Below are 6407 nucleotides of genomic sequence, written 5' to 3' on the forward strand. Positions count from 1 at the left end.
AGTCTTCCCAAGAAATTCATCACGTCCTTCCTGGTCTTGGGTGGAGGGAGCTCTTGGATTTCCTTTATCTTTGATGGATCCAACTCTATGCCTTTCCTGCTAAGGATATATCCCAATAGTTTTCCTACGGGTACTCCAAATGAACACTTTGCTGGATTCAACTTCAGATTATACTTACGCAACCTCTCAAAGAACTTTCGTAAGTCATCCAGGTGGTCTGAGATTCTTTTGTATTTGATAATGACATCATCTACGTACACTTCAATTTCCTTGAGGATCATATTGTGAAAAAGGGTATTCATGGCCCTCATGTAGGTTGCATCGACATTTTTAGACCAAATGGCATTACTCGGTAGCAATACACTCCCCATGGAGTGATAAACAATGTCTTCTCTACATCATCTTTATCCATCAGGATTTGGTGATATCCTACAAAGCAATCGATAAATGAATGCAACTCATGTTTTGCACAATTATCAATGAGTATATAAATATTTGGAATAGGGAAATCATCCTTAGGACTGGCCCTGTTGAGATCTCGATAGTCCACACATATTCTGATGTTTCCATCCTTTTTTGGCACAGGCACAATATTGGTTAACCATGTGGGGTAATTTGTAACCCTCATAACGTTCGCCTCAATTTGCTTAGTTACCTCATCATTGATCCTTAAACTCAAATCTGGCTTGAATTTTCTTGTCTTTTGCTTAACAGGTAGACAAGTGGGATCAATCGATAATTTGTGCGAGACAATATCAGTGCTTAATCATGGCATGTCATCATAAGACCAAGCAAATACGTCAACATAATGCTTAAGCAATTCTATTAACTCTTGCTTTCTTTCAGCTTCCAAATGTATGCTGACTCGTGTCTCCTTCACGATTTCCTCATCTCCTAAGTTGACAACCTATGTTTCATCCATATTGGGTTTCTTCTGACTTTCAACCTACTCGATCTCGTGTGATAGGTTTTTCGGAATCATGCTTTCATCATACTGTTCGTGAACTTATTCATCGCTTTCACCTTGCTTGGTGGATTCGTTACATGTCATAACCGTTGAACGATGATTTTTTATTAATATGAGTGCAGAAAAGTGCAAAAGGTAAGTAAAAATAAATAGATATTTAAAATAATGAGAATTTTTTTAAAGAAAATAAAGACTTTTTATGTCAAAGCATTCTAGCTTTTAGAAGAGGCTAGCAACAAAATATTAGGTATGATTCAAGCTTTAATTTGATCATGCAAATTTTTAAAATTAAGACTACTTTTCCACACTACCAGGACTCTGGTTGAAACAGGGATGGGTTGGTGGTCCAATTCTATAGGATTTCTCCAGGTTCGGTATCACGAATGGTCAACTTGTTGATATTTATCCCTTCCTCTTCTCTAGCCATGGCCACGAACAAATTGCCTATTCCTTTTACGTTGTCATCAACACCAGCTTGATATGGAATCAAAGCTTGTTCTGGTACAAATATTGTATCGCTTGACCCGTGACTGTCTCTTCCCAAGGTAAACTCATATCCGAGTCCGTTGGTGCCTCTCTGATGCTTCAGTTGGATCAGCTCAACTATGCCATTGGACTTAGGTCCAAGTCCATTCTTAGGCTGATAGCCATACTTCAACATCTCTGACGCAACCATTTTCGCTGAACTTGACAACTTTGTATTACTTGCCTCTGCTTCCTTACCGACCCTTATAACTTGCATAATTTCCAAAGTCTGAAAGGTGGATCAGTCTAACTCGTCAGGGATTGGGGTAGAATTAACAGAAAGGATGGGGTGACTGAGCTCTCCGTGGATGGTAACTTCTGTGCGGCCCCACTTAAACTTTACACATTGGTGAAGAGTGGAAGGAACCACTCTTGCCATGTGAACCCATGGTCTTCCCAGCAACAGGTTGTAGTTGCATGATACATCCATCACTTGAAATAGGATGGGGAATTCAGTCGGCCCCACCTGCAATGTGAGATAGATCTCTCCAATGACAGTTCGTTTTGCTCCATCAAAATCTCTAACTTTCACACGACTTTTCCTTATCTCTTCCATATTAACACCTAAATCCCTCAGAGTGGTGAAAGGATAAATGTTGCATCCTGAACCACCATCAATTAGAACTCGAGTAACAATCTTATCACAACATTTGACTGCGATATGAAACACTTTGTGGTGCCCAACCCCTTCTGCAGGCAACTCATCATCATGGAAAGATATCTTGTTAGCTTCCGCTATTCTTCCAATCGTTGAAGCTAAGGTTTCACTCGTGGTGTCTTACGGAATGTTCACTCTGTCTAACATTTCCATCAAAGCATTCCTATGACCTTCAGAACTCATAAGCAGAGACAAAATGAATATGTGGGTTGGCGTCTTATTCAGCTGCTCTTCGACTGAATAGTCTTTAGGCTGCATCTTCTTCCAAAATTTTGCGGCTTCAGCATCGATAACATTCTTTTTTGGATTATGTTCTTTTCCAAGAGATATTTGATTTAGATCCTCTGCAGCATAACACCTCCCCGACCTGGTCATCCCTTGAGCTACGGCAGTGTCGATCATCTTGACCTTGGCGTCTGCTCGATAGTCCCATGGGACTGGTTTGGTGTCATATTCAAGCTTTCTAGCAATTAGAGTGGTCACTACAACTCTTGGGAGATATGTTTGGACAATCAGAGGTTCCCTTAGTTGAACAGTGATGACAGGTTGCGCCAAAGATGTCATGGCATCTGGTTTATCTATGTCTCGACAGTCAGGGCCCCTATATTCTTCATCTAGAGTAACCATGTTGACTTCCCGATTCTCATGGTTTGGCAAGGGGTTGTTGTTCACATTGGGACGCGCTGGAGTGCATTTGATTACTCCTCTTCTAATCAATGACTCGATCTGGTTCTTCAACCCATAACAATATTTTGTGTCGTGTCCTTGAGACATACTACGAATCTGGAAAACTTAAACAAGAAGCAGACATCATGGCGTAGAGCAACACGTAGTTATGAACCTCCAAAAAAAACTTAAACAAGAGCATGACAATTGAATCCAAACTATCGAGAAGATGACAATTAGGCAACATTAGCATTATTTAGATGCGAAACGAATTTAGCCGAGCATAACTCATCACTACAACATGAGTAAGGTATACCTCTGTAAACAAATGTTAAACAACCAAAGATGTCGTTACTAAGATGCTACAACCAACAAACCCAATACAATTATTCAATATTTACTCATAACAACAACAAACACTCGGTCGGCAGAGGATCACCATACATTCAAACAGTAGGACCGTGGAAAACTATGAAAAATATCCAGATGAATACAAAACGATGGAAGAGAAAAAAAAATCTAAAGAGCAAGACAATATTTACATTTAGAGAAACAAAAACACACACATAATTAGATTGGTAAATCAACAGTCCCCTCATTGACACTAATCTTTACTAACATTTTTTATAATCGAACGAATTCAAATGGGCAAAATTGTGATAACGACATAAACTACATTCTTATTTCCAAAAAATGAAAAAAAATGTAAGATGTGGCTGATTACTGACCTTGAGCAGCAAACAAGAGCTTCGACGTCAAGAATTCGACTTAAAACTTTCTTAAACTTGAGGTTGAAACCGAAAAGGGAAGGATAAGGAGACAAGCGATTTTAAAATCTAAAGCTTTTTGCTAACCTTTTGTTTCTTGCTAACACTCTCTTTCTCTATTTGTTATTGCATCTTTTCATTTTTGATGGATTTTTCAGTTGATTCTTTGATTTTCTCACTTGTTTTTCTCCCTGTTTTTTTTTTGGATAATTTCTTCTCTGTTTTCAGAAGGAACCAAATGGCTCCTTCTATAGCCAAGTCGTAACTTCTATTGGCCTTAAGAATTCAAATTTTGAATTCTTGGAAAGCCAAAGCAGAAGGACTAATGATGAAGGGGATGAAAAATCCTCTCGAATCGACCTGGATTGATAAGGTGTTTTCCGGCGGCCCAGAGCCGTTCTTCTGACATGGAGATGGGGGTTCACGTGGGGCGGTGATGGGAGAGGACGTTCTGGCGTCTATGGAGAAAGATAGCTAGCGAGTAGTCTAAGTAAGAAGGTGGGCAGCGTGATGGGCAGCGATGGGAGAGAACGGAGCAAACGAGTTTTGGGCGTCTGGAAAGGTGAAGAGACAAATTGATTTTTCTTTTAGGGAAGAAGGCAACAAGGCACGCTTTTGGGAAAAAGAGTATAGGGTGGTGGTAGGGGAGAAGAACATGATATCTGGCAAACAGAGTAAGGGTAGCGTAGGAGTCTATGTTGAAAAGTCTTTGGTTTAATCTCGACCGTCCGATCGTTTGATCAGTCGGTTAATAAAAATCAAGGGTTAAAAAAGATTAATAATATATATATATATATATATATATATATATATATATATATATATATATATATATAAGATGAATTAATTAAAGCCGTTGGATTAAATCAGATTGTCAAGATTTAAACTGAAAAGCACAATCCATCTGCTTCCTACGTGGCACACACATATTGGCTGAATTAAAAAGTCTTGGATTGCCAAACTTTTTACTCAAATTAGGTCCATTTAAGTTGTAACCTCTTCTTTATTAAATAGCCACAATTTATTAAATTAAAAATAATTATTTTGCAAGACTAGCTTATTTTATAAATTAGTCATTCTAAAAATAAAATTAATATAAATTAGTAGCTCATTAATTAATTAAGTTTTCCTAAAAAAATGCCGACAAATATTTATCGCAATAATAGAAATTATATTTAATTTGAAAAATCGAATTAACCCTTAAGAAAAAATATTTATTTGACGTGAAAATTAAAAATGAGAAAGTAAGTAGTAATATTTTACATAATATATTTAATTTTCTTTATAAGAAATAACATTTATGAAATAAAATTTTCAAATAAAAGAAATAATTAAAATCTTTTTGTGTTCCTACAAAAATTTCATAACATATATTATTATTATTATTATTATTATTAGTTAAATGTGAAGTGCCAAAATTGGGTGTCAACATGCAGTATAGCCTCTATGCATTAACGCTAAGGGGATAATCCTTATGTAACTACTACATCTCTTGCACTGGAAGGGCGGCCTTCACACCTCAACTATAGCATAGCTACACCATATATATGGCAATGGACAATGGTAGGTATCTATTGAGAATTATGCTCAACAATAATAAGTGTAGGCTAGTTGAGTGTCAGGCTCTTTAAATTTTGTCATGTCCACACCTCTCATGTTCTGGGGTAGTGTGTAATCAGCTTCCTCCTACTCAATATCATCTCTTATTAAGAAGACGGTAAACAAACTACCAAAACTATACCTTAGGTCTCTAGATATACTACCCCTTTTCATCGCTGCTTGCATCACTGCCTCTACATTATCTCCACCTTAGTCATCCAGGAAAATACCAAACATACACTATATCGAGGATGTATATTATGTATGTTCGAGGAATGAGTCAATTCCAAATAACCTTAAGCCACACCCTAGATTTTCTGTTCAAATGCGCAAAAGTGCCTCCTTGTGAGCTGGTGGTATTTCTATCTATATCCCGACCTCAAGCCATATAGTGTATGACAATAGCCTAATAGGGTTGTCGGGTTTATAATTTCTGAAGTGGGAAAAGATCAGTTGAATGTGTGTGCAAATATATGTTTAGTTCTAGGGAGGTAAAATCAACTCTTTGGCCTCTAATAGACATCATCTTATTGTGGGTCTCAAGGTTGTAGCTCACACATAACTTCCTCACCAAATGGAGATTTCACTCTCCTTGGTAATCAAATATAAAATTCAAGCAGAGGATATGCACACATGCAAGTATATGAGAAAATTTAGCTGATAGTATCGCTCTATCCACCCTTTAACCAGGATGGTATTTGGCCTCCTTGTTAGTGTTGAACCATTGTCTACCCTCAACGTCTTCAATCTAGCCAATACTGAAGCGGCATGTGAGTGCTTGGGGATAAAATGTTGGTGGGTCTGTCTACTCAACCTTGGCTTTCCCTCAATTTTGTTGTGAAGATATAGTACATGTCAATTTAAACCATGAAAAAAAAAAAGATTTTAGTTTAGAAGGCTAGCCAATTAAACTGAGAAAATTTTGAAACTCTTTTCATTTTTTTTTGTTTTAGAAGAGATTTATAAGAAAAAAAGCCCCATCTTCTTTACCTTACAGAGATACGAAAGTCTTAATCGATATACCACACCACATTTTTTATAAAGATTTTTTTTTTCTTTTTCTTGTATTCTTTATGAAAGGGTATCTTCTAAAAAGAATATTTGAGTATGAAGAGAGAAATCATTTTATGATTGAGCATGTCTTGACTTTAGTTAATACCAATAATTAGTATATAACATATAAATCATCTTCAACTACTTTTAGAAAAATCTAAGATCAACCTTG

The 6407-nt window shown here is 36.9% G+C and overlaps 1 pseudogene; it reads right to left on the reverse strand.

Moving 5' to 3' along the window:
• LOC125821725 (uncharacterized) overlaps positions 1–628 on the reverse strand; it is a 106847-nt pseudogene extending 106219 nt beyond the window's left edge.
• Between the last annotated feature and the right edge of the window lie 5779 nt (positions 629–6407).

The sequence above is a fragment of the Solanum verrucosum genome, unplaced genomic scaffold, assembly GCF_900185275.1.
Source record: "Solanum verrucosum unplaced genomic scaffold, falcon-dt-bn FXZP01000210.1, whole genome shotgun sequence".
Classification (NCBI taxonomy): Eukaryota; Viridiplantae; Streptophyta; class Magnoliopsida; order Solanales; family Solanaceae; genus Solanum; species Solanum verrucosum.